The 24122-nt window shown below is 72.8% G+C and overlaps 8 non-coding genes and 15 pseudogenes across 8 annotated transcripts; all 23 read right to left on the bottom strand.

Moving 5' to 3' along the window:
* Positions 1-460: 460 nt before the first annotated feature.
* On the bottom strand, positions 461-579 carry LOC133083083 (5S ribosomal RNA). The gene has a single exon (XR_009699147.1). It is a non-coding gene; the product is annotated as a 5S ribosomal RNA (ribosomal RNA).
* A 910-nt stretch (positions 580-1489) lies between these two features.
* LOC133083184 (5S ribosomal RNA) lies at positions 1490-1608 on the bottom strand (annotated as a pseudogene).
* A 911-nt stretch (positions 1609-2519) lies between these two features.
* On the bottom strand, positions 2520-2638 carry LOC133083115 (5S ribosomal RNA; annotated as a pseudogene).
* Positions 2639-3555: 917 nt separating this feature from the next.
* Positions 3556-3674, bottom strand: LOC133083072 (5S ribosomal RNA). The gene has a single exon (XR_009699136.1). It is a non-coding gene; the product is annotated as a 5S ribosomal RNA (ribosomal RNA).
* Positions 3675-4584: 910 nt separating this feature from the next.
* LOC133083183 (5S ribosomal RNA) lies at positions 4585-4703 on the bottom strand (annotated as a pseudogene).
* Positions 4704-5614: 911 nt separating this feature from the next.
* On the bottom strand, positions 5615-5733 carry LOC133083114 (5S ribosomal RNA; annotated as a pseudogene).
* A 917-nt stretch (positions 5734-6650) lies between these two features.
* LOC133083060 (5S ribosomal RNA) lies at positions 6651-6769 on the bottom strand. The gene has a single exon (XR_009699125.1). It is a non-coding gene; the product is annotated as a 5S ribosomal RNA (ribosomal RNA).
* Positions 6770-7679: 910 nt separating this feature from the next.
* LOC133083182 (5S ribosomal RNA) lies at positions 7680-7798 on the bottom strand (annotated as a pseudogene).
* Positions 7799-8709: 911 nt separating this feature from the next.
* Positions 8710-8828, bottom strand: LOC133083113 (5S ribosomal RNA; annotated as a pseudogene).
* A 917-nt stretch (positions 8829-9745) lies between these two features.
* On the bottom strand, positions 9746-9864 carry LOC133083049 (5S ribosomal RNA). Its single transcript, XR_009699114.1, has one exon. It is a non-coding gene; the product is annotated as a 5S ribosomal RNA (ribosomal RNA).
* A 910-nt stretch (positions 9865-10774) lies between these two features.
* Positions 10775-10893, bottom strand: LOC133083181 (5S ribosomal RNA; annotated as a pseudogene).
* A 911-nt stretch (positions 10894-11804) lies between these two features.
* On the bottom strand, positions 11805-11923 carry LOC133083132 (5S ribosomal RNA; annotated as a pseudogene).
* A 917-nt stretch (positions 11924-12840) lies between these two features.
* LOC133083294 (5S ribosomal RNA) lies at positions 12841-12959 on the bottom strand. Its single transcript, XR_009699212.1, has one exon. It is a non-coding gene; the product is annotated as a 5S ribosomal RNA (ribosomal RNA).
* Positions 12960-13869: 910 nt separating this feature from the next.
* LOC133083180 (5S ribosomal RNA) lies at positions 13870-13988 on the bottom strand (annotated as a pseudogene).
* Positions 13989-14899: 911 nt separating this feature from the next.
* Positions 14900-15018, bottom strand: LOC133083131 (5S ribosomal RNA; annotated as a pseudogene).
* Positions 15019-15935: 917 nt separating this feature from the next.
* On the bottom strand, positions 15936-16054 carry LOC133083283 (5S ribosomal RNA). Its single transcript, XR_009699201.1, has one exon. It is a non-coding gene; the product is annotated as a 5S ribosomal RNA (ribosomal RNA).
* A 910-nt stretch (positions 16055-16964) lies between these two features.
* Positions 16965-17083, bottom strand: LOC133083179 (5S ribosomal RNA; annotated as a pseudogene).
* Positions 17084-17994: 911 nt separating this feature from the next.
* Positions 17995-18113, bottom strand: LOC133083112 (5S ribosomal RNA; annotated as a pseudogene).
* Positions 18114-19030: 917 nt separating this feature from the next.
* LOC133083272 (5S ribosomal RNA) lies at positions 19031-19149 on the bottom strand. The gene has a single exon (XR_009699190.1). It is a non-coding gene; the product is annotated as a 5S ribosomal RNA (ribosomal RNA).
* Positions 19150-20059: 910 nt separating this feature from the next.
* LOC133083178 (5S ribosomal RNA) lies at positions 20060-20178 on the bottom strand (annotated as a pseudogene).
* A 911-nt stretch (positions 20179-21089) lies between these two features.
* LOC133083130 (5S ribosomal RNA) lies at positions 21090-21208 on the bottom strand (annotated as a pseudogene).
* Positions 21209-22125: 917 nt separating this feature from the next.
* Positions 22126-22244, bottom strand: LOC133083158 (5S ribosomal RNA). The gene has a single exon (XR_009699179.1). It is a non-coding gene; the product is annotated as a 5S ribosomal RNA (ribosomal RNA).
* Positions 22245-23154: 910 nt separating this feature from the next.
* LOC133083177 (5S ribosomal RNA) lies at positions 23155-23273 on the bottom strand (annotated as a pseudogene).
* Between the last annotated feature and the right edge of the window lie 849 nt (positions 23274-24122).

The raw sequence follows: 24122 nt of genomic DNA, 5'->3' as shown, positions 1-24122 counted from the left end.
CTGTTCCCGGTGCCTAGTGGTCGGCCGGTTCGGAGAACGAGTCCTGGCCCACGACCCCGCTCCCGCACTCGGCCGTGGCGAAACGGCGGAGGGGGGGCTTTTTCCGGAGGGAGCTGTGGAGAGACACACCGGCAGATAGGTGGCTGCGCCGGGGCTGGGCGCTAGTGGGGGCGGCCAGGTGCAGGTCAAGGGGCTCGCGGGCCGCACGGCCGGCACCCGGGCCTGAGGCGGAGTCTGGGTTCAGGCCAGCCACCCCGGGAGCGGCTGGGATGCGGCTGCCTTCCAGGGCCGCCTTCTGGCCGCCTGGCCGGCCAGGCAGGCGGAGAGCGCCCCCTCTGGCGCGCTGTGGTGGGAGGGGCCGGAGGAGGTGGGGCCTGCAGCGGTGCCCGGCGGGGGCGGGGGCGGGGGCGGGGGCGGAGGCGGCGGGCGACTAAAGGAGAAGGCGGAGCGGGAGGCAAAAAGCCTACAGCACCCGGTATTCCCAGGCGGTCTCCCATCCAAGTACTAACCAGGCCCGACCCTGCTTAGCTTCCGAGATCAGACGAGATCGGGCGCGTTCAGGGTGGTATGGCCGTAGACGCAGGAGGGGCCCGCGCGGTGCCTCTTGAGGCCCAGCTTCGCTGGCGCCTGCGCCTTACCGCCATGCCGGCGGCCAGCCCTCTCCGGCAGGGCCCTGCCGCCCGCCCAGGCAGGCGACAGGAGGCCTCGGGGACCCGGGGGTGGCGGAGTGGTGGGCCACCTCGCAGCCCAGGGCGGGCGGGACGCTCCAGGCCCGTCGGCGCTTGGCGCCCCGCCGCAGATCCCGCTCGACGCTCACAGGGACGCGGCCCCGGAGGCTTCAGGGCCCGGCGGCCGCGGTCCCTTGGGCATCCCCCCCTGCCCGCCCACGCGGAGTTAGGCGCAGCCCGGCCACGGCCGGGCCGGCCCTCCGGCCGGGCAGCAGCTGGCCCGAAGCCACTGGGAGCCACCATGGAGTGGGCACGGCCCCTTAGCCCCAGCAAGGCCCCCCCTTGCCCCCACGCCGCCCGCCGAGCACAGGACCCCGGCCCTGGTGGCCGGCAGGCCCGGAGAAGCGGCCCCGGCCCCCGCCCCCGCTCCCGCCCCCGGCCGTGGCGAAACGGCGGAGGGGGGGGCTTTTTCCGGAGGGAGCTGTGGAGAGACACACGGGCAGACAGGGGGCTGCGGCGCGGCTGGGCTCCGGTGGGGGCGGCCAAGTGCAGGTCGAGGGCCTCGCGGGCCGCACGGACGGCACCCCGGCCTGCGGCGGAGTCTGGGTCCGGGCCAGCCACCACGGGAGCGGCTGGGGTGGCGGCTGCCTTCCAGGGCCGCATTCTGGCCGCATGTCCAGCCAGCTCGGCGGGGAGCGATCCCTCCGGCGCGCTGTGTTGGGAGGGACGTGAGGAGGTGAGGCCTGCAGCGGTGCTCAGCGGGGGCGGAGGCGGCCTCGGCCGCGGGCCACTAAATGTCAAGGCGGAGCGGGAGGCAAAAAAGCCTACAGCACTCGGTATTCCCATGTGGTCTCCCATCCAGGTACGAAACAGGCCAGACCCTGATTAGCTTCCGAGATCAGACGAGGTGTGGTGCGTTCAGGGAGGTGTGGCCGTAGAATGCAGCGGGGGCCACGGTGTGCCTCTTGAGGCTTAGCTTCGCTGGTGCTGGCGACTCACCGCCAGCCCGGCAGCCAACCCTCTCCGGCGCGGCCCTGCCGTCCGCCCAGGCAAGCGACAGGAGGCCTCGAGGGCCCGGGGGTGGTGGAGTTGTGGGCGACTTCGCAGCTCAGGTCAGGCGGGACCCTCCAGGCCTGTAGGCGCTTGGCCCTCCGCCCCAGAGCCGCTCAACGCTCACAGGACTTGGCCCCGGAGGCTTAAGGGCCTGTGGCCCTCGGTCCCTTGTGCATTCCCCACCCTGTCAATCCACACAGTGCTAGGCGCAGCCCAGCCACGGCCTGGCCGGCCCTCCTGCCCGACGGCAGTCGGCCCTTAACCCACTGGGAGCCACCATTGAGCCGGCACGGCCCCTTAGCCCCAGCAAGGCCACCCTTGCCCCCACGCCACCCGCCGAGCACAGGACCCGGCGCCTGGTGTCTAGCCAGCCCAGCGAACCGGTCCCAGCCCCCGCCCCCGCTCCCGCCCCCGGCCGTGGCGAAACGGCGGAGGGTGGGCTTTTTCCGGAGGGAGCTGTGGAGATACACACGGGCAGACAGGGGGCTGCGGCGCGGCTGGGCTCCGGTGGGGGCGGCCAAGTGCAGGTCGAGGGCTTCGTGGGCCGCACGGACGGCACCCCGGCCTGCGGCGGAGTCTGGGTCCGGGCCAGCCACCACGGGAGCGGCTGGGGTGGCGGCTGCCTTCCAGGGCCGCCTTCTGGCCGCCTGGCCGGCCAGGCCGGCGCGGAGCGCCCCCTCTGGCGCGCTGTGGTGGGAGGGGCCGGAGGAGGTGGGGCCTGCAGCGCTGCTCGGCGGGGGCGGGGGCGGCGGCGGAGGCGGCGGGCGACTAAAGGAGAAGGCGGAGCGGGAGGCAAGAAGCCTACAGCACCCGGTATTCCCAGGCGGTCTCCCATCCAAGTACTAACCAGGCCCGACCCTGCTTAGCTTCCGCGATCAGACGAGATGGGGCGCGTTCAGGGTGGTATGGCCTTAGAGGGCAGCCGGGGCCACGGGGTGCCTCTTGAGGCTTTGCTTCGCTGGTGCTGGCGACTTGCTCCCTGCTCGGCGGTCAGCCCTCTTCAGCAAGGCCCTGCCGCCCGCCCAGGCTGGCGACAGGAGGCCTCAGGGACCCAGGGGTTGCATAGTCAAGGGCGACCTCGCAGCTCAGGTCAGGCGGGATCCTCCAGGCCCGTAGGTGCTTGGCGCTCCGCCCCAGGTCCCGCTTGATGCTCACAAGGACGTGGCCCCGGAGGCTTAATGTCCCTTGGCCCTAGGTCCCTCGGGCATTACCAACCCTGTCCACTCACGCAGTGCTAGGCACAACCTAGCCGTGGCCGGGCCGGCCCTCCTGCCCGACGGCAGTTGCCCCGAATCCACTGGGAGCCACCATTGTGTTGGCATGGCCCATTACAGCCAGCAAGGCCACACTTGCATCCACGCCAACTGCCGAGCACTGTTCCCGGTGCCTAGTGGTCGGCCGGTTCGGAGAACGAGTCCTGGCCCACGACCCCGCTCCCGCACTCGGCCGTGGCGAAACGGCGGAGGGGGGGCTTTTTCCGGAGGGAGCTGTGGAGAGACACACCGGCAGATAGGTGGCTGCGCCGGGGCTGGGCGCTAGTGGGGGCGGCCAGGTGCAGGTCAAGGGGCTCGCGGGCCGCACGGCCGGCACCCGGGCCTGAGGCGGAGTCTGGGTTCAGGCCAGCCACCCCGGGAGCGGCTGGGATGCGGCTGCCTTCCAGGGCCGCCTTCTGGCCGCCTGGCCGGCCAGGCAGGCGGAGAGCGCCCCCTCTGGCGCGCTGTGGTGGGAGGGGCCGGAGGAGGTGGGGCCTGCAGCGGTGCCCGGCGGGGGCGGGGGCGGGGGCGGGGGCGGAGGCGGCGGGCGACTAAAGGAGAAGGCGGAGCGGGAGGCAAAAAGCCTACAGCACCCGGTATTCCCAGGCGGTCTCCCATCCAAGTACTAACCAGGCCCGACCCTGCTTAGCTTCCGAGATCAGACGAGATCGGGCGCGTTCAGGGTGGTATGGCCGTAGACGCAGGAGGGGCCCGCGCGGTGCCTCTTGAGGCCCAGCTTCGCTGGCGCCTGCGCCTTACCGCCATGCCGGCGGCCAGCCCTCTCCGGCAGGGCCCTGCCGCCCGCCCAGGCAGGCGACAGGAGGCCTCGGGGACCCGGGGGTGGCGGAGTGGTGGGCCACCTCGCAGCCCAGGGCGGGCGGGACGCTCCAGGCCCGTCGGCGCTTGGCGCCCCGCCGCAGATCCCGCTCGACGCTCACAGGGACGCGGCCCCGGAGGCTTCAGGGCCCGGCGGCCGCGGTCCCTTGGGCATCCCCCCCTGCCCGCCCACGCGGAGTTAGGCGCAGCCCGGCCACGGCCGGGCCGGCCCTCCGGCCGGGCAGCAGCTGGCCCGAAGCCACTGGGAGCCACCATGGAGTGGGCACGGCCCCTTAGCCCCAGCAAGGCCCCCCCTTGCCCCCACGCCGCCCGCCGAGCACAGGACCCCGGCCCTGGTGGCCGGCAGGCCCGGAGAAGCGGCCCCGGCCCCCGCCCCCGCTCCCGCCCCCGGCCGTGGCGAAACGGCGGAGGGGGGGGCTTTTTCCGGAGGGAGCTGTGGAGAGACACACGGGCAGACAGGGGGCTGCGGCGCGGCTGGGCTCCGGTGGGGGCGGCCAAGTGCAGGTCGAGGGCCTCGCGGGCCGCACGGACGGCACCCCGGCCTGCGGCGGAGTCTGGGTCCGGGCCAGCCACCACGGGAGCGGCTGGGGTGGCGGCTGCCTTCCAGGGCCGCATTCTGGCCGCATGTCCAGCCAGCTCGGCGGGGAGCGATCCCTCCGGCGCGCTGTGTTGGGAGGGACGTGAGGAGGTGAGGCCTGCAGCGGTGCTCAGCGGGGGCGGAGGCGGCCTCGGCCGCGGGCCACTAAATGTCAAGGCGGAGCGGGAGGCAAAAAAGCCTACAGCACTCGGTATTCCCATGTGGTCTCCCATCCAGGTACGAAACAGGCCAGACCCTGATTAGCTTCCGAGATCAGACGAGGTGTGGTGCGTTCAGGGAGGTGTGGCCGTAGAATGCAGCGGGGGCCACGGTGTGCCTCTTGAGGCTTAGCTTCGCTGGTGCTGGCGACTCACCGCCAGCCCGGCAGCCAACCCTCTCCGGCGCGGCCCTGCCGTCCGCCCAGGCAAGCGACAGGAGGCCTCGAGGGCCCGGGGGTGGTGGAGTTGTGGGCGACTTCGCAGCTCAGGTCAGGCGGGACCCTCCAGGCCTGTAGGCGCTTGGCCCTCCGCCCCAGAGCCGCTCAACGCTCACAGGACTTGGCCCCGGAGGCTTAAGGGCCTGTGGCCCTCGGTCCCTTGTGCATTCCCCACCCTGTCAATCCACACAGTGCTAGGCGCAGCCCAGCCACGGCCTGGCCGGCCCTCCTGCCCGACGGCAGTCGGCCCTTAACCCACTGGGAGCCACCATTGAGCCGGCACGGCCCCTTAGCCCCAGCAAGGCCACCCTTGCCCCCACGCCACCCGCCGAGCACAGGACCCGGCGCCTGGTGTCTAGCCAGCCCAGCGAACCGGTCCCAGCCCCCGCCCCCGCTCCCGCCCCCGGCCGTGGCGAAACGGCGGAGGGTGGGCTTTTTCCGGAGGGAGCTGTGGAGATACACACGGGCAGACAGGGGGCTGCGGCGCGGCTGGGCTCCGGTGGGGGCGGCCAAGTGCAGGTCGAGGGCTTCGTGGGCCGCACGGACGGCACCCCGGCCTGCGGCGGAGTCTGGGTCCGGGCCAGCCACCACGGGAGCGGCTGGGGTGGCGGCTGCCTTCCAGGGCCGCCTTCTGGCCGCCTGGCCGGCCAGGCCGGCGCGGAGCGCCCCCTCTGGCGCGCTGTGGTGGGAGGGGCCGGAGGAGGTGGGGCCTGCAGCGCTGCTCGGCGGGGGCGGGGGCGGCGGCGGAGGCGGCGGGCGACTAAAGGAGAAGGCGGAGCGGGAGGCAAGAAGCCTACAGCACCCGGTATTCCCAGGCGGTCTCCCATCCAAGTACTAACCAGGCCCGACCCTGCTTAGCTTCCGCGATCAGACGAGATGGGGCGCGTTCAGGGTGGTATGGCCTTAGAGGGCAGCCGGGGCCACGGGGTGCCTCTTGAGGCTTTGCTTCGCTGGTGCTGGCGACTTGCTCCCTGCTCGGCGGTCAGCCCTCTTCAGCAAGGCCCTGCCGCCCGCCCAGGCTGGCGACAGGAGGCCTCAGGGACCCAGGGGTTGCATAGTCAAGGGCGACCTCGCAGCTCAGGTCAGGCGGGATCCTCCAGGCCCGTAGGTGCTTGGCGCTCCGCCCCAGGTCCCGCTTGATGCTCACAAGGACGTGGCCCCGGAGGCTTAATGTCCCTTGGCCCTAGGTCCCTCGGGCATTACCAACCCTGTCCACTCACGCAGTGCTAGGCACAACCTAGCCGTGGCCGGGCCGGCCCTCCTGCCCGACGGCAGTTGCCCCGAATCCACTGGGAGCCACCATTGTGTTGGCATGGCCCATTACAGCCAGCAAGGCCACACTTGCATCCACGCCAACTGCCGAGCACTGTTCCCGGTGCCTAGTGGTCGGCCGGTTCGGAGAACGAGTCCTGGCCCACGACCCCGCTCCCGCACTCGGCCGTGGCGAAACGGCGGAGGGGGGGCTTTTTCCGGAGGGAGCTGTGGAGAGACACACCGGCAGATAGGTGGCTGCGCCGGGGCTGGGCGCTAGTGGGGGCGGCCAGGTGCAGGTCAAGGGGCTCGCGGGCCGCACGGCCGGCACCCGGGCCTGAGGCGGAGTCTGGGTTCAGGCCAGCCACCCCGGGAGCGGCTGGGATGCGGCTGCCTTCCAGGGCCGCCTTCTGGCCGCCTGGCCGGCCAGGCAGGCGGAGAGCGCCCCCTCTGGCGCGCTGTGGTGGGAGGGGCCGGAGGAGGTGGGGCCTGCAGCGGTGCCCGGCGGGGGCGGGGGCGGGGGCGGGGGCGGAGGCGGCGGGCGACTAAAGGAGAAGGCGGAGCGGGAGGCAAAAAGCCTACAGCACCCGGTATTCCCAGGCGGTCTCCCATCCAAGTACTAACCAGGCCCGACCCTGCTTAGCTTCCGAGATCAGACGAGATCGGGCGCGTTCAGGGTGGTATGGCCGTAGACGCAGGAGGGGCCCGCGCGGTGCCTCTTGAGGCCCAGCTTCGCTGGCGCCTGCGCCTTACCGCCATGCCGGCGGCCAGCCCTCTCCGGCAGGGCCCTGCCGCCCGCCCAGGCAGGCGACAGGAGGCCTCGGGGACCCGGGGGTGGCGGAGTGGTGGGCCACCTCGCAGCCCAGGGCGGGCGGGACGCTCCAGGCCCGTCGGCGCTTGGCGCCCCGCCGCAGATCCCGCTCGACGCTCACAGGGACGCGGCCCCGGAGGCTTCAGGGCCCGGCGGCCGCGGTCCCTTGGGCATCCCCCCCTGCCCGCCCACGCGGAGTTAGGCGCAGCCCGGCCACGGCCGGGCCGGCCCTCCGGCCGGGCAGCAGCTGGCCCGAAGCCACTGGGAGCCACCATGGAGTGGGCACGGCCCCTTAGCCCCAGCAAGGCCCCCCCTTGCCCCCACGCCGCCCGCCGAGCACAGGACCCCGGCCCTGGTGGCCGGCAGGCCCGGAGAAGCGGCCCCGGCCCCCGCCCCCGCTCCCGCCCCCGGCCGTGGCGAAACGGCGGAGGGGGGGGCTTTTTCCGGAGGGAGCTGTGGAGAGACACACGGGCAGACAGGGGGCTGCGGCGCGGCTGGGCTCCGGTGGGGGCGGCCAAGTGCAGGTCGAGGGCCTCGCGGGCCGCACGGACGGCACCCCGGCCTGCGGCGGAGTCTGGGTCCGGGCCAGCCACCACGGGAGCGGCTGGGGTGGCGGCTGCCTTCCAGGGCCGCATTCTGGCCGCATGTCCAGCCAGCTCGGCGGGGAGCGATCCCTCCGGCGCGCTGTGTTGGGAGGGACGTGAGGAGGTGAGGCCTGCAGCGGTGCTCAGCGGGGGCGGAGGCGGCCTCGGCCGCGGGCCACTAAATGTCAAGGCGGAGCGGGAGGCAAAAAAGCCTACAGCACTCGGTATTCCCATGTGGTCTCCCATCCAGGTACGAAACAGGCCAGACCCTGATTAGCTTCCGAGATCAGACGAGGTGTGGTGCGTTCAGGGAGGTGTGGCCGTAGAATGCAGCGGGGGCCACGGTGTGCCTCTTGAGGCTTAGCTTCGCTGGTGCTGGCGACTCACCGCCAGCCCGGCAGCCAACCCTCTCCGGCGCGGCCCTGCCGTCCGCCCAGGCAAGCGACAGGAGGCCTCGAGGGCCCGGGGGTGGTGGAGTTGTGGGCGACTTCGCAGCTCAGGTCAGGCGGGACCCTCCAGGCCTGTAGGCGCTTGGCCCTCCGCCCCAGAGCCGCTCAACGCTCACAGGACTTGGCCCCGGAGGCTTAAGGGCCTGTGGCCCTCGGTCCCTTGTGCATTCCCCACCCTGTCAATCCACACAGTGCTAGGCGCAGCCCAGCCACGGCCTGGCCGGCCCTCCTGCCCGACGGCAGTCGGCCCTTAACCCACTGGGAGCCACCATTGAGCCGGCACGGCCCCTTAGCCCCAGCAAGGCCACCCTTGCCCCCACGCCACCCGCCGAGCACAGGACCCGGCGCCTGGTGTCTAGCCAGCCCAGCGAACCGGTCCCAGCCCCCGCCCCCGCTCCCGCCCCCGGCCGTGGCGAAACGGCGGAGGGTGGGCTTTTTCCGGAGGGAGCTGTGGAGATACACACGGGCAGACAGGGGGCTGCGGCGCGGCTGGGCTCCGGTGGGGGCGGCCAAGTGCAGGTCGAGGGCTTCGTGGGCCGCACGGACGGCACCCCGGCCTGCGGCGGAGTCTGGGTCCGGGCCAGCCACCACGGGAGCGGCTGGGGTGGCGGCTGCCTTCCAGGGCCGCCTTCTGGCCGCCTGGCCGGCCAGGCCGGCGCGGAGCGCCCCCTCTGGCGCGCTGTGGTGGGAGGGGCCGGAGGAGGTGGGGCCTGCAGCGCTGCTCGGCGGGGGCGGGGGCGGCGGCGGAGGCGGCGGGCGACTAAAGGAGAAGGCGGAGCGGGAGGCAAGAAGCCTACAGCACCCGGTATTCCCAGGCGGTCTCCCATCCAAGTACTAACCAGGCCCGACCCTGCTTAGCTTCCGCGATCAGACGAGATGGGGCGCGTTCAGGGTGGTATGGCCTTAGAGGGCAGCCGGGGCCACGGGGTGCCTCTTGAGGCTTTGCTTCGCTGGTGCTGGCGACTTGCTCCCTGCTCGGCGGTCAGCCCTCTTCAGCAAGGCCCTGCCGCCCGCCCAGGCTGGCGACAGGAGGCCTCAGGGACCCAGGGGTTGCATAGTCAAGGGCGACCTCGCAGCTCAGGTCAGGCGGGATCCTCCAGGCCCGTAGGTGCTTGGCGCTCCGCCCCAGGTCCCGCTTGATGCTCACAAGGACGTGGCCCCGGAGGCTTAATGTCCCTTGGCCCTAGGTCCCTCGGGCATTACCAACCCTGTCCACTCACGCAGTGCTAGGCACAACCTAGCCGTGGCCGGGCCGGCCCTCCTGCCCGACGGCAGTTGCCCCGAATCCACTGGGAGCCACCATTGTGTTGGCATGGCCCATTACAGCCAGCAAGGCCACACTTGCATCCACGCCAACTGCCGAGCACTGTTCCCGGTGCCTAGTGGTCGGCCGGTTCGGAGAACGAGTCCTGGCCCACGACCCCGCTCCCGCACTCGGCCGTGGCGAAACGGCGGAGGGGGGGCTTTTTCCGGAGGGAGCTGTGGAGAGACACACCGGCAGATAGGTGGCTGCGCCGGGGCTGGGCGCTAGTGGGGGCGGCCAGGTGCAGGTCAAGGGGCTCGCGGGCCGCACGGCCGGCACCCGGGCCTGAGGCGGAGTCTGGGTTCAGGCCAGCCACCCCGGGAGCGGCTGGGATGCGGCTGCCTTCCAGGGCCGCCTTCTGGCCGCCTGGCCGGCCAGGCAGGCGGAGAGCGCCCCCTCTGGCGCGCTGTGGTGGGAGGGGCCGGAGGAGGTGGGGCCTGCAGCGGTGCCCGGCGGGGGCGGGGGCGGGGGCGGGGGCGGAGGCGGCGGGCGACTAAAGGAGAAGGCGGAGCGGGAGGCAAAAAGCCTACAGCACCCGGTATTCCCAGGCGGTCTCCCATCCAAGTACTAACCAGGCCCGACCCTGCTTAGCTTCCGAGATCAGACGAGATCGGGCGCGTTCAGGGTGGTATGGCCGTAGACGCAGGAGGGGCCCGCGCGGTGCCTCTTGAGGCCCAGCTTCGCTGGCGCCTGCGCCTTACCGCCATGCCGGCGGCCAGCCCTCTCCGGCAGGGCCCTGCCGCCCGCCCAGGCAGGCGACAGGAGGCCTCGGGGACCCGGGGGTGGCGGAGTGGTGGGCCACCTCGCAGCCCAGGGCGGGCGGGACGCTCCAGGCCCGTCGGCGCTTGGCGCCCCGCCGCAGATCCCGCTCGACGCTCACAGGGACGCGGCCCCGGAGGCTTCAGGGCCCGGCGGCCGCGGTCCCTTGGGCATCCCCCCCTGCCCGCCCACGCGGAGTTAGGCGCAGCCCGGCCACGGCCGGGCCGGCCCTCCGGCCGGGCAGCAGCTGGCCCGAAGCCACTGGGAGCCACCATGGAGTGGGCACGGCCCCTTAGCCCCAGCAAGGCCCCCCCTTGCCCCCACGCCGCCCGCCGAGCACAGGACCCCGGCCCTGGTGGCCGGCAGGCCCGGAGAAGCGGCCCCGGCCCCCGCCCCCGCTCCCGCCCCCGGCCGTGGCGAAACGGCGGAGGGGGGGGCTTTTTCCGGAGGGAGCTGTGGAGAGACACACGGGCAGACAGGGGGCTGCGGCGCGGCTGGGCTCCGGTGGGGGCGGCCAAGTGCAGGTCGAGGGCCTCGCGGGCCGCACGGACGGCACCCCGGCCTGCGGCGGAGTCTGGGTCCGGGCCAGCCACCACGGGAGCGGCTGGGGTGGCGGCTGCCTTCCAGGGCCGCATTCTGGCCGCATGTCCAGCCAGCTCGGCGGGGAGCGATCCCTCCGGCGCGCTGTGTTGGGAGGGACGTGAGGAGGTGAGGCCTGCAGCGGTGCTCAGCGGGGGCGGAGGCGGCCTTGGCCGCGGGCCACTAAATGTCAAGGCGGAGCGGGAGGCAAAAAAGCCTACAGCACTCGGTATTCCCATGTGGTCTCCCATCCAGGTACGAAACAGGCCAGACCCTGATTAGCTTCCGAGATCAGACGAGGTGTGGTGCGTTCAGGGAGGTGTGGCCGTAGAATGCAGCGGGGGCCACGGTGTGCCTCTTGAGGCTTAGCTTCGCTGGTGCTGGCGACTCACCGCCAGCCCGGCAGCCAACCCTCTCCGGCGCGGCCCTGCCGTCCGCCCAGGCAAGCGACAGGAGGCCTCGAGGGCCCGGGGGTGGTGGAGTTGTGGGCGACTTCGCAGCTCAGGTCAGGCGGGACCCTCCAGGCCTGTAGGCGCTTGGCCCTCCGCCCCAGAGCCGCTCAACGCTCACAGGACTTGGCCCCGGAGGCTTAAGGGCCTGTGGCCCTCGGTCCCTTGTGCATTCCCCACCCTGTCAATCCACACAGTGCTAGGCGCAGCCCAGCCACGGCCTGGCCGGCCCTCCTGCCCGACGGCAGTCGGCCCTTAACCCACTGGGAGCCACCATTGAGCCGGCACGGCCCCTTAGCCCCAGCAAGGCCACCCTTGCCCCCACGCCACCCGCCGAGCACAGGACCCGGCGCCTGGTGTCTAGCCAGCCCAGCGAACCGGTCCCAGCCCCCGCCCCCGCTCCCGCCCCCGGCCGTGGCGAAACGGCGGAGGGTGGGCTTTTTCCGGAGGGAGCTGTGGAGATACACACGGGCAGACAGGGGGCTGCGGCGCGGCTGGGCTCCGGTGGGGGCGGCCAAGTGCAGGTCGAGGGCTTCGTGGGCCGCACGGACGGCACCCCGGCCTGCGGCGGAGTCTGGGTCCGGGCCAGCCACCACGGGAGCGGCTGGGGTGGCGGCTGCCTTCCAGGGCCGCCTTCTGGCCGCCTGGCCGGCCAGGCCGGCGCGGAGCGCCCCCTCTGGCGCGCTGTGGTGGGAGGGGCCGGAGGAGGTGGGGCCTGCAGCGCTGCTCGGCGGGGGCGGGGGCGGCGGCGGAGGCGGCGGGCGACTAAAGGAGAAGGCGGAGCGGGAGGCAAAAAGCCTACAGCACCCGGTATTCCCAGGCGGTCTCCCATCCAAGTACTAACCAGGCCCGACCCTGCTTAGCTTCCGCGATCAGACGAGATGGGGCACGTTCAGGGTGGTATGGCCTTAGAGGGCAGCCGGGGCCACGGGGTGCCTCTTGAGGCTTTGCTTCGCTGGTGCTGGCGACTTGCTCCCTGCTCGGCGGTCAGCCCTCTTCAGCAAGGCCCTGCCGCCCGCCCAGGCTGGCGACAGGAGGCCTCAGGGACCCAGGGGTTGCATAGTCAAGGGCGACCTCGCAGCTCAGGTCAGGCGGGATCCTCCAGGCCCGTAGGTGCTTGGCGCTCCGCCCCAGGTCCCGCTTGATGCTCACAAGGACGTGGCCCCGGAGGCTTAATGTCCCTTGGCCCTAGGTCCCTCGGGCATTACCAACCCTGTCCACTCACGCAGTGCTAGGCACAACCTAGCCGTGGCCGGGCCGGCCCTCCTGCCCGACGGCAGTTGCCCCGAATCCACTGGGAGCCACCATTGTGTTGGCATGGCCCATTACAGCCAGCAAGGCCACACTTGCATCCACGCCAACTGCCGAGCACTGTTCCCGGTGCCTAGTGGTCGGCCGGTTCGGAGAACGAGTCCTGGCCCACGACCCCGCTCCCGCACTCGGCCGTGGCGAAACGGCGGAGGGGGGGCTTTTTCCGGAGGGAGCTGTGGAGAGACACACCGGCAGATAGGTGGCTGCGCCGGGGCTGGGCGCTAGTGGGGGCGGCCAGGTGCAGGTCAAGGGGCTCGCGGGCCGCACGGCCGGCACCCGGGCCTGAGGCGGAGTCTGGGTTCAGGCCAGCCACCCCGGGAGCGGCTGGGATGCGGCTGCCTTCCAGGGCCGCCTTCTGGCCGCCTGGCCGGCCAGGCAGGCGGAGAGCGCCCCCTCTGGCGCGCTGTGGTGGGAGGGGCCGGAGGAGGTGGGGCCTGCAGCGGTGCCCGGCGGGGGCGGGGGCGGGGGCGGGGGCGGAGGCGGCGGGCGACTAAAGGAGAAGGCGGAGCGGGAGGCAAAAAGCCTACAGCACCCGGTATTCCCAGGCGGTCTCCCATCCAAGTACTAACCAGGCCCGACCCTGCTTAGCTTCCGAGATCAGACGAGATCGGGCGCGTTCAGGGTGGTATGGCCGTAGACGCAGGAGGGGCCCGCGCGGTGCCTCTTGAGGCCCAGCTTCGCTGGCGCCTGCGCCTTACCGCCATGCCGGCGGCCAGCCCTCTCCGGCAGGGCCCTGCCGCCCGCCCAGGCAGGCGACAGGAGGCCTCGGGGACCCGGGGGTGGCGGAGTGGTGGGCCACCTCGCAGCCCAGGGCGGGCGGGACGCTCCAGGCCCGTCGGCGCTTGGCGCCCCGCCGCAGATCCCGCTCGACGCTCACAGGGACGCGGCCCCGGAGGCTTCAGGGCCCGGCGGCCGCGGTCCCTTGGGCATCCCCCCCTGCCCGCCCACGCGGAGTTAGGCGCAGCCCGGCCACGGCCGGGCCGGCCCTCCGGCCGGGCAGCAGCTGGCCCGAAGCCACTGGGAGCCACCATGGAGTGGGCACGGCCCCTTAGCCCCAGCAAGGCCCCCCCTTGCCCCCACGCCGCCCGCCGAGCACAGGACCCCGGCCCTGGTGGCCGGCAGGCCCGGAGAAGCGGCCCCGGCCCCCGCCCCCGCTCCCGCCCCCGGCCGTGGCGAAACGGCGGAGGGGGGGGCTTTTTCCGGAGGGAGCTGTGGAGAGACACACGGGCAGACAGGGGGCTGCGGCGCGGCTGGGCTCCGGTGGGGGCGGCCAAGTGCAGGTCGAGGGCCTCGCGGGCCGCACGGACGGCACCCCGGCCTGCGGCGGAGTCTGGGTCCGGGCCAGCCACCACGGGAGCGGCTGGGGTGGCGGCTGCCTTCCAGGGCCGCATTCTGGCCGCATGTCCAGCCAGCTCGGCGGGGAGCGATCCCTCCGGCGCGCTGTGTTGGGAGGGACGTGAGGAGGTGAGGCCTGCAGCGGTGCTCAGCGGGGGCGGAGGCGGCCTCGGCCGCGGGCCACTAAATGTCAAGGCGGAGCGGGAGGCAAAAAAGCCTACAGCACTCGGTATTCCCATGTGGTCTCCCATCCAGGTACGAAACAGGCCAGACCCTGATTAGCTTCCGAGATCAGACGAGGTGTGGTGCGTTCAGGGAGGTGTGGCCGTAGAATGCAGCGGGGGCCACGGTGTGCCTCTTGAGGCTTAGCTTCGCTGGTGCTGGCGACTCACCGCCAGCCCGGCAGCCAACCCTCTCCGGCGCGGCCCTGCCGTCCGCCCAGGCAAGCGACAGGAGGCCTCGAGGGCCCGGGGGTGGTGGAGTTGTGGGCGACTTCGCAGCTCAGGTCAGGCGGGACCCTCCAGGCCTGTAGGCGCTTGGCCCTCCGCCCCAGAGCCGCTCAACGCTCACAGGACTTGGCCCCGGAGGCTTAAGGGCCTGTGGCCCTCGGTCCCTTGTGCATTCCCCACCCTGTCAATCCACACAGTGCTAGGCGCAGCCCAGCCACGGCCTGGCCGGCCCTCCTGCCCGACGGCAGTCGGCCCTTAACCCACTGGGAGCCACCATTGAGCCGGCACGGCCCCTTAGCCCCAGCAAGGCCACCCTTGCCCCCACGCCACCCGCCGAGCACAGGACCCGGCGCCTGGTGTCTAGCCAGCCCAGCGAACCGGTCCCAGCCCCCGCCCCCGCTCCCGCCCCCGGCCGTGGCGAAACGGCGGAGGGTGGGCTTTTTCCGGAGGGAGCTGTGGAGATACACACGGGCAGACAGGGGGCTGCGGCGCGGCTGGGCTCCGGTGGGGGCGGCCAAGTGCAGGTCGAGGGCTTCGTGGGCCGCACGGACGGCACCCCGGCCTGCGGCGGAGTCTGGGTCCGGGCCAGCCACCACGGGAGCGGCTGGGGTGGCGGCTGCCTTCCAGGGCCGCCTTCTGGCCGCCTGGCCGGCCAGGCCGGCGCGGAGCGCCCCCTCTGGCGCGCTGTGGTGGGAGGGGCCGGAGGAGGTGGGGCCTGCAGCGCTGCTCGGCGGGGGCGGGGGCGGCGGCGGAGGCGGCGGGCGACTAAAGGAGAAGGCGGAGCGGGAGGCAAAAAGCCTACAGCACCCGGTATTCCCAGGCGGTCTCCCATCCAAGTACTAACCAGGCCCGACCCTGCTTAGCTTCCGCGATCAGACGAGATGGGGCACGTTCAGGGTGGTATGGCCTTAGAGGGCAGCCGGGGCCACGGGGTGCCTCTTGAGGCTTTGCTTCGCTGGTGCTGGCGACTTGCTCCCTGCTCAGCGGTCAGCCCTCTTCAGCAAGGCCCTGCCGCCCGCCCAGGCTGGCGACAGGAGGCCTCAGGGACCCAGGGGTTGCATAGTCAAGGGCGACCTCGCAGCTCAGGTCAGGCGGGATCCTCCAGGCCCGTAGGTGCTTGGCGCTCCGCCCCAGGTCCCGCTTGATGCTCACAAGGACGTGGCCCCGGAGGCTTAATGTCCCTTGGCCCTAGGTCCCTCGGGCATTACCAACCCTGTCCACTCACGCAGTGCTAGGCACAACCTAGCCGTGGCCGGGCCGGCCCTCCTGCCCGACGGCAGTTGCCCCGAATCCACTGGGAGCCACCATTGTGTTGGCATGGCCCATTACAGCCAGCAAGGCCACACTTGCATCCACGCCAACTGCCGAGCACTGTTCCCGGTGCCTAGTGGTCGGCCGGTTCGGAGAACGAGTCCTGGCCCACGACCCCGCTCCCGCACTCGGCCGTGGCGAAACGGCGGAGGGGGGGCTTTTTCCGGAGGGAGCTGTGGAGAGACACACCGGCAGATAGGTGGCTGCGCCGGGGCTGGGCGCTAGTGGGGGCGGCCAGGTGCAGGTCAAGGGGCTCGCGGGCCGCACGGCCGGCACCCGGGCCTGAGGCGGAGTCTGGGTTCAGGCCAGCCACCCCGGGAGCGGCTGGGATGCGGCTGCCTTCCAGGGCCGCCTTCTGGCCGCCTGGCCGGCCAGGCAGGCGGAGAGCGCCCCCTCTGGCGCGCTGTGGTGGGAGGGGCCGGAGGAGGTGGGGCCTGCAGCGGTGCCCGGCGGGGGCGGGGGCGGGGGCGGGGGCGGAGGCGGCGGGCGACTAAAGGAGAAGGCGGAGCGGGAGGCAAAAAGCCTACAGCACCCGGTATTCCCAGGCGGTCTCCCATCCAAGTACTAACCAGGCCCGACCCTGCTTAGCTTCCGAGATCAGACGAGATCGGGCGCGTTCAGGGTGGTATGGCCGTAGACGCAGGAGGGGCCCGCGCGGTGCCTCTTGAGGCCCAGCTTCGCTGGCGCCTGCGCCTTACCGCCATGCCGGCGGCCAGCCCTCTCCGGCAGGGCCCTGCCGCCCGCCCAGGCAGGCGACAGGAGGCCTCGGGGACCCGGGGGTGGCGGAGTGGTGGGCCACCTCGCAGCCCAGGGCGGGCGGGACGCTCCAGGCCCGTCGGCGCTTGGCGCCCCGCCGCAGATCCCGCTCGACGCTCACAGGGACGCGGCCCCGGAGGCTTCAGGGCCCGGCGGCCGCGGTCCCTTGGGCATCCCCCCCTGCCCGCCCACGCGGAGTTAGGCGCAGCCCGGCCACGGCCGGGCCGGCCCTCCGGCCGGGCAGCAGCTGGCCCGAAGCCACTGGGAGCCACCATGGAGTGGGCACGGCCCCTTAGCCCCAGCAAGGCCCCCCCTTGCCCCCACGCCGCCCGCCGAGCACAGGACCCCGGCCCTGGTGGCCGGCAGGCCCGGAGAAGCGGCCCCGGCCCCCGCCCCCGCTCCCGCCCCCGGCCGTGGCGAAACGGCGGAGGGGGGGGCTTTTTCCGGAGGGAGCTGTGGAGAGACACACGGGCAGACAGGGGGCTGCGGCGCGGCTGGGCTCCGGTGGGGGCGGCCAAGTGCAGGTCGAGGGCCTCGCGGGCCGCACGGACGGCACCCCGGCCTGCGGCGGAGTCTGGGTCCGGGCCAGCCACCACGGGAGCGGCTGGGGTGGCGGCTGCCTTCCAGGGCCGCATTCTGGCCGCATGTCCAGCCAGCTCGGCGGGGAGCGATCCCTCCGGCGCGCTGTGTTGGGAGGGACGTGAGGAGGTGAGGCCTGCAGCGGTGCTCAGCGGGGGCGGAGGCGGCCTCGGCCGCGGGCCACTAAATGTCAAGGCGGAGCGGGAGGCAAAAAAGCCTACAGCACTCGGTATTCCCATGTGGTCTCCCATCCAGGTACGAAACAGGCCAGACCCTGATTAGCTTCCGAGATCAGACGAGGTGTGGTGCGTTCAGGGAGGTGTGGCCGTAGAATGCAGCGGGGGCCACGGTGTGCCTCTTGAGGCTTAGCTTCGCTGGTGCTGGCGACTCACCGCCAGCCCGGCAGCCAACCCTCTCCGGCGCGGCCCTGCCGTCCGCCCAGGCAAGCGACAGGAGGCCTCGAGGGCCCGGGGGTGGTGGAGTTGTGGGCGACTTCGCAGCTCAGGTCAGGCGGGACCCTCCAGGCCTGTAGGCGCTTGGCCCTCCGCCCCAGAGCCGCTCAACGCTCACAGGACTTGGCCCCGGAGGCTTAAGGGCCTGTGGCCCTCGGTCCCTTGTGCATTCCCCACCCTGTCAATCCACACAGTGCTAGGCGCAGCCCAGCCACGGCCTGGCCGGCCCTCCTGCCCGACGGCAGTCGGCCCTTAACCCACTGGGAGCCACCATTGAGCCGGCACGGCCCCTTAGCCCCAGCAAGGCCACCCTTGCCCCCACGCCACCCGCCGAGCACAGGACCCGGCGCCTGGTGTCTAGCCAGCCCAGCGAACCGGTCCCAGCCCCCGCCCCCGCTCCCGCCCCCGGCCGTGGCGAAACGGCGGAGGGTGGGCTTTTTCCGGAGGGAGCTGTGGAGATACACACGGGCAGACAGGGGGCTGCGGCGCGGCTGGGCTCCGGTGGGGGCGGCCAAGTGCAGGTCGAGGGCTTCGTGGGCCGCACGGACGGCACCCCGGCCTGCGGCGGAGTCTGGGTCCGGGCCAGCCACCACGGGAGCGGCTGGGGTGGCGGCTGCCTTCCAGGGCCGCCTTCTGGCCGCCTGGCCGGCCAGGCCGGCGCGGAGCGCCCCCTCTGGCGCGCTGTGGTGGGAGGGGCCGGAGGAGGTGGGGCCTGCAGCGCTGCTCGGCGGGGGCGGGGGCGGCGGCGGAGGCGGCGGGCGACTAAAGGAGAAGGCGGAGCGGGAGGCAAGAAGCCTACAGCACCCGGTATTCCCAGGCGGTCTCCCATCCAAGTACTAACCAGGCCCGACCCTGCTTAGCTTCCGCGATCAGACGAGATGGGGCGCGTTCAGGGTGGTATGGCCTTAGAGGGCAGCCGGGGCCACGGGGTGCCTCTTGAGGCTTTGCTTCGCTGGTGCTGGCGACTTGCTCCCTGCTCGGCGGTCAGCCCTCTTCAGCAAGGCCCTGCCGCCCGCCCAGGCTGGCGACAGGAGGCCTCAGGGACCCAGGGGTTGCATAGTCAAGGGCGACCTCGCAGCTCAGGTCAGGCGGGATCCTCCAGGCCCGTAGGTGCTTGGCGCTCCGCCCCAGGTCCCGCTTGATGCTCACAAGGACGTGGCCCCGGAGGCTTAATGTCCCTTGGCCCTAGGTCCCTCGGGCATTACCAACCCTGTCCACTCACGCAGTGCTAGGCACAACCTAGCCGTGGCCGGGCCGGCCCTCCTGCCCGACGGCAGTTGCCCCGAATCCACTGGGAGCCACCATTGTGTTGGCATGGCCCATTACAGCCAGCAAGGCCACACTTGCATCCACGCCAACTGCCGAGCACTGTTCCCGGTGCCTAGTGGTCGGCCGGTTCGGAGAACGAGTCCTGGCCCACGACCCCGCTCCCGCACTCGGCCGTGGCGAAACGGCGGAGGGGGGGCTTTTTCCGGAGGGAGCTGTGGAGAGACACACCGGCAGATAGGTGGCTGCGCCGGGGCTGGGCGCTAGTGGGGGCGGCCAGGTGCAGGTCAAGGGGCTCGCGGGCCGCACGGCCGGCACCCGGGCCTGAGGCGGAGTCTGGGTTCAGGCCAGCCACCCCGGGAGCGGCTGGGATGCGGCTGCCTTCCAGGGCCGCCTTCTGGCCGCCTGGCCGGCCAGGCAGGCGGAGAGCGCCCCCTCTGGCGCGCTGTGGTGGGAGGGGCCGGAGGAGGTGGGGCCTGCAGCGGTGCCCGGCGGGGGCGGGGGCGGGGGCGGGGGCGGAGGCGGCGGGCGACTAAAGGAGAAGGCGGAGCGGGAGGCAAAAAGCCTACAGCACCCGGTATTCCCAGGCGGTCTCCCATCCAAGTACTAACCAGGCCCGACCCTGCTTAGCTTCCGAGATCAGACGAGATCGGGCGCGTTCAGGGTGGTATGGCCGTAGACGCAGGAGGGGCCCGCGCGGTGCCTCTTGAGGCCCAGCTTCGCTGGCGCCTGCGCCTTACCGCCATGCCGGCGGCCAGCCCTCTCCGGCAGGGCCCTGCCGCCCGCCCAGGCAGGCGACAGGAGGCCTCGGGGACCCGGGGGTGGCGGAGTGGTGGGCCACCTCGCAGCCCAGGGCGGGCGGGACGCTCCAGGCCCGTCGGCGCTTGGCGCCCCGCCGCAGATCCCGCTCGACGCTCACAGGGACGCGGCCCCGGAGGCTTCAGGGCCCGGCGGCCGCGGTCCCTTGGGCATCCCCCCCTGCCCGCCCACGCGGAGTTAGGCGCAGCCCGGCCACGGCCGGGCCGGCCCTCCGGCCGGGCAGCAGCTGGCCCGAAGCCACTGGGAGCCACCATGGAGTGGGCACGGCCCCTTAGCCCCAGCAAGGCCCCCCCTTGCCCCCACGCCGCCCGCCGAGCACAGGACCCCGGCCCTGGTGGCCGGCAGGCCCGGAGAAGCGGCCCCGGCCCCCGCCCCCGCTCCCGCCCCCGGCCGTGGCGAAACGGCGGAGGGGGGGGCTTTTTCCGGAGGGAGCTGTGGAGAGACACACGGGCAGACAGGGGGCTGCGGCGCGGCTGGGCTCCGGTGGGGGCGGCCAAGTGCAGGTCGAGGGCCTCGCGGGCCGCACGGACGGCACCCCGGCCTGCGGCGGAGTCTGGGTCCGGGCCAGCCACCACGGGAGCGGCTGGGGTGGCGGCTGCCTTCCAGGGCCGCATTCTGGCCGCATGTCCAGCCAGCTCGGCGGGGAGCGATCCCTCCGGCGCGCTGTGTTGGGAGGGACGTGAGGAGGTGAGGCCTGCAGCGGTGCTCAGCGGGGGCGGAGGCGGCCTCGGCCGCGGGCCACTAAATGTCAAGGCGGAGCGGGAGGCAAAAAAGCCTACAGCACTCGGTATTCCCATGTGGTCTCCCATCCAGGTACGAAACAGGCCAGACCCTGATTAGCTTCCGAGATCAGACGAGGTGTGGTGCGTTCAGGGAGGTGTGGCCGTAGAATGCAGCGGGGGCCACGGTGTGCCTCTTGAGGCTTAGCTTCGCTGGTGCTGGCGACTCACCGCCAGCCCGGCAGCCAACCCTCTCCAGCGCGGCCCTGCCGTCCGCCCAGGCAAGCGACAGGAGGCCTCGAGGGCCCGGGGGTGGTGGAGTTGTGGGCGACTTCGCAGCTCAGGTCAGGCGGGACCCTCCAGGCCTGTAGGCGCTTGGCCCTCCGCCCCAGAGCCGCTCAACGCTCACAGGACTTGGCCCCGGAGGCTTAAGGGCCTGTGGCCCTCGGTCCCTTGTGCATTCCCCACCCTGTCAATCCACACAGTGCTAGGCGCAGCCCAGCCACGGCCTGGCCGGCCCTCCTGCCCGACGGCAGTCGGCCCTTAACCCACTGGGAGCCACCATTGAGCCGGCACGGCCCCTTAGCCCCAGCAAGGCCACCCTTGCCCCCACGCCACCCGCCGAGCACAGGACCCGGCGCCTGGTGTCTAGCCAGCCCAGCGAACCGGTCCCAGCCCCCGCCCCCGCTCCCGCCCCCGGCCGTGGCGAAACGGCGGAGGGTGGGCTTTTTCCGGAGGGAGCTGTGGAGATACACACGGGCAGACAGGGGGCTGCGGCGCGGCTGGGCTCCGGTGGGGGCGGCCAAGTGCAGGTCGAGGGCTTCGTGGGCCGCACGGACGGCACCCCGGCCTGCGGCGGAGTCTGGGTCCGGGCCAGCCACCACGGGAGCGGCTGGGGTGGCGGCTGCCTTCCAGGGCCGCCTTCTGGCCGCCTGGCCGGCCAGGCCGGCGCGGAGCGCCCCCTCTGGCGCGCTGTGGTGGGAGGGGCCGGAGGAGGTGGGGCCTGCAGCGCTGCTCGGCGGGGGCGGGGGCGGCGGCGGAGGCGGCGGGCGACTAAAGGAGAAGGCGGAGCGGGAGGCAAAAAGCCTACAGCACCCGGTATTCCCAGGCGGTCTCCCATCCAAGTACTAACCAGGCCCGACCCTGCTTAGCTTCCGCGATCAGACGAGATGGGGCACGTTCAGGGTGGTATGGCCTTAGAGGGCAGCCGGGGCCACGGGGTGCCTCTTGAGGCTTTGCTTCGCTGGTGCTGGCGACTTGCTCCCTGCTCGGCGGTCAGCCCTCTTCAGCAAGGCCCTGCCGCCCGCCCAGGCTGGCGACAGGAGGCCTCAGGGACCCAGGGGTTGCATAGTCAAGGGCGACCTCGCAGCTCAGGTCAGGCGGGATCCTCCAGGCCCGTAGGTGCTTGGCGCTCCGCCCCAGGTCCCGCTTGATGCTCACAAGGACGTGGCCCCGGAGGCTTAATGTCCCTTGGCCCTAGGTCCCTCGGGCATTACCAACCCTGTCCACTCACGCAGTGCTAGGCACAACCTAGCCGTGGCCGGGCCGGCCCTCCTGCCCGACGGCAGTTGCCCCGAATCCACTGGGAGCCACCATTGTGTTGGCATGGCCCATTACAGCCAGCAAGGCCACACTTGCATCCACGCCAACTGCCGAGCACTGTTCCCGGTGCCTAGTGGTCGGCCGGTTCGGAGAACGAGTCCTGGCCCACGACCCCGCTCCCGCACTCGGCCGTGGCGAAACGGCGGAGGGGGGGCTTTTTCCGGAGGGAGCTGTGGAGAGACACACCGGCAGATAGGTGGCTGCGCCGGGGCTGGGCGCTAGTGGGGGCGGCCAGGTGCAGGTCAAGGGGCTCGCGGGCCGCACGGCCGGCACCCGGGCCTGAGGCGGAGTCTGGGTTCAGGCCAGCCACCCCGGGAGCGGCTGGGATGCGGCTGCCTTCCAGGGCCGCCTTCTGGCCGCCTGGCCGGCCAGGCAGGCGGAGAGCGCCCCCTCTGGCGCGCTGTGGTGGGAGGGGCCGGAGGAGGTGGGGCCTGCAGCGGTGCCCGGCGGGGGCGGGGGCGGGGGCGGGGGCGGAGGCGGCGGGCGACTAAAGGAGAAGGCGGAGCGGGAGGCAAAAAGCCTACAGCACCCGGTATTCCCAGGCGGTCTCCCATCCAAGTACTAACCAGGCCCGACCCTGCTTAGCTTCCGAGATCAGACGAGATCGGGCGCGTTCAGGGTGGTATGGCCGTAGACGCAGGAGGGGCCCGCGCGGTGCCTCTTGAGGCCCAGCTTCGCTGGCGCCTGCGCCTTACCGCCATGCCGGCGGCCAGCCCTCTCCGGCAGGGCCCTGCCGCCCGCCCAGGCAGGCGACAGGAGGCCTCGGGGACCCGGGGGTGGCGGAGTGGTGGGCCACCTCGCAGCCCAGGGCGGGCGGGACGCTCCAGGCCCGTCGGCGCTTGGCGCCCCGCCGCAGATCCCGCTCGACGCTCACAGGGACGCGGCCCCGGAGGCTTCAGGGCCCGGCGGCCGCGGTCCCTTGGGCATCCCCCCCTGCCCGCCCACGCGGAGTTAGGCGCAGCCCGGCCACGGCCGGGCCGGCCCTCCGGCCGGGCAGCAGCTGGCCCGAAGCCACTGGGAGCCACCATGGAGTGGGCACGGCCCCTTAGCCCCAGCAAGGCCCCCCCTTGCCCCCACGCCGCCCGCCGAGCACAGGACCCCGGCCCTGGTGGCCGGCAGGCCCGGAGAAGCGGCCCCGGCCCCCGCCCCCGCTCCCGCCCCCGGCCGTGGCGAAACGGCGGAGGGGGGGGCTTTTTCCGGAGGGAGCTGTGGAGAGACACACGGGCAGACAGGGGGCTGCGGCGCGGCTGGGCTCCGGTGGGGGCGGCCAAGTGCAGGTCGAGGGCCTCGCGGGCCGCACGGACGGCACCCCGGCCTGCGGCGGAGTCTGGGTCCGGGCCAGCCACCACGGGAGCGGCTGGGGTGGCGGCTGCCTTCCAGGGCCGCATTCTGGCCGCATGTCCAGCCAGCTCGGCGGGGAGCGATCCCTCCGGCGCGCTGTGTTGGGAGGGACGTGAGGAGGTGAGGCCTGCAGCGGTGCTCAGCGGGGGCGGAGGCGGCCTCGGCCGCGGGCCACTAAATGTCAAGGCGGAGCGGGAGGCAAAAAAGCCTACAGCACTCGGTATTCCCATGTGGTCTCCCATCCAGGTACGAAACAGGCCAGACCCTGATTAGCTTCCGAGATCAGACGAGGTGTGGTGCGTTCAGGGAGGTGTGGCCGTAGAATGCAGCGGGGGCCACGGTGTGCCTCTTGAGGCTTAGCTTCGCTGGTGCTGGCGACTCACCGCCAGCCCGGCAGCCAACCCTCTCCGGCGCGGCCCTGCCGTCCGCCCAGGCAAGCGACAGGAGGCCTCGAGGGCCCGGGGGTGGTGGAGTTGTGGGCGACTTCGCAGCTCAGGTCAGGCGGGACCCTCCAGGCCTGTAGGCGCTTGGCCCTCCGCCCCAGAGCCGCTCAACGCTCACAGGACTTGGCCCCGGAGGCTTAAGGGCCTGTGGCCCTCGGTCCCTTGTGCATTCCCCACCCTGTCAATCCACACAGTGCTAGGCGCAGCCCAGCCACGGCCTGGCCGGCCCTCCTGCCCGACGGCAGTCGGCCCTTAACCCACTGGGAGCCACCATTGAGCCGGCACGGCCCCTTAGCCCCAGCAAGGCCACCCTTGCCCCCACGCCACCCGCCGAGCACAGGACCCGGCGCCTGGTGTCTAGCCAGCCCAGCGAACCGGTCCCAGCCCCCGCCCCCGCTCCCGCCCCCGGCCGTGGCGAAACGGCGGAGGGTGGGCTTTTTCCGGAGGGAGCTGTGGAGATACACACGGGCAGACAGGGGGCTGCGGCGCGGCTGGGCTCCGGTGGGGGCGGCCAAGTGCAGGTCGAGGGCTTCGTGGGCCGCACGGACGGCACCCCGGCCTGCGGCGGAGTCTGGGTCCGGGCCAGCCACCACGGGAGCGGCTGGGGTGGCGGCTGCCTTCCAGGGCCGCCTTCTGGCCGCCTGGCCGGCCAGGCCGGCGCGGAGCGCCCCCTCTGGCGCGCTGTGGTGGGAGGGGCCGGAGGAGGTGGGGCCTGCAGCGCTGCTCGGCG

This window comes from Eubalaena glacialis, unplaced genomic scaffold (assembly GCF_028564815.1).
Source record: "Eubalaena glacialis isolate mEubGla1 unplaced genomic scaffold, mEubGla1.1.hap2.+ XY scaffold_248_1, whole genome shotgun sequence".
Taxonomy (NCBI): Eukaryota; Metazoa; Chordata; class Mammalia; order Artiodactyla; family Balaenidae; genus Eubalaena; species Eubalaena glacialis.
This window is presented reverse-complemented; position numbering and strand designations above follow the sequence as displayed.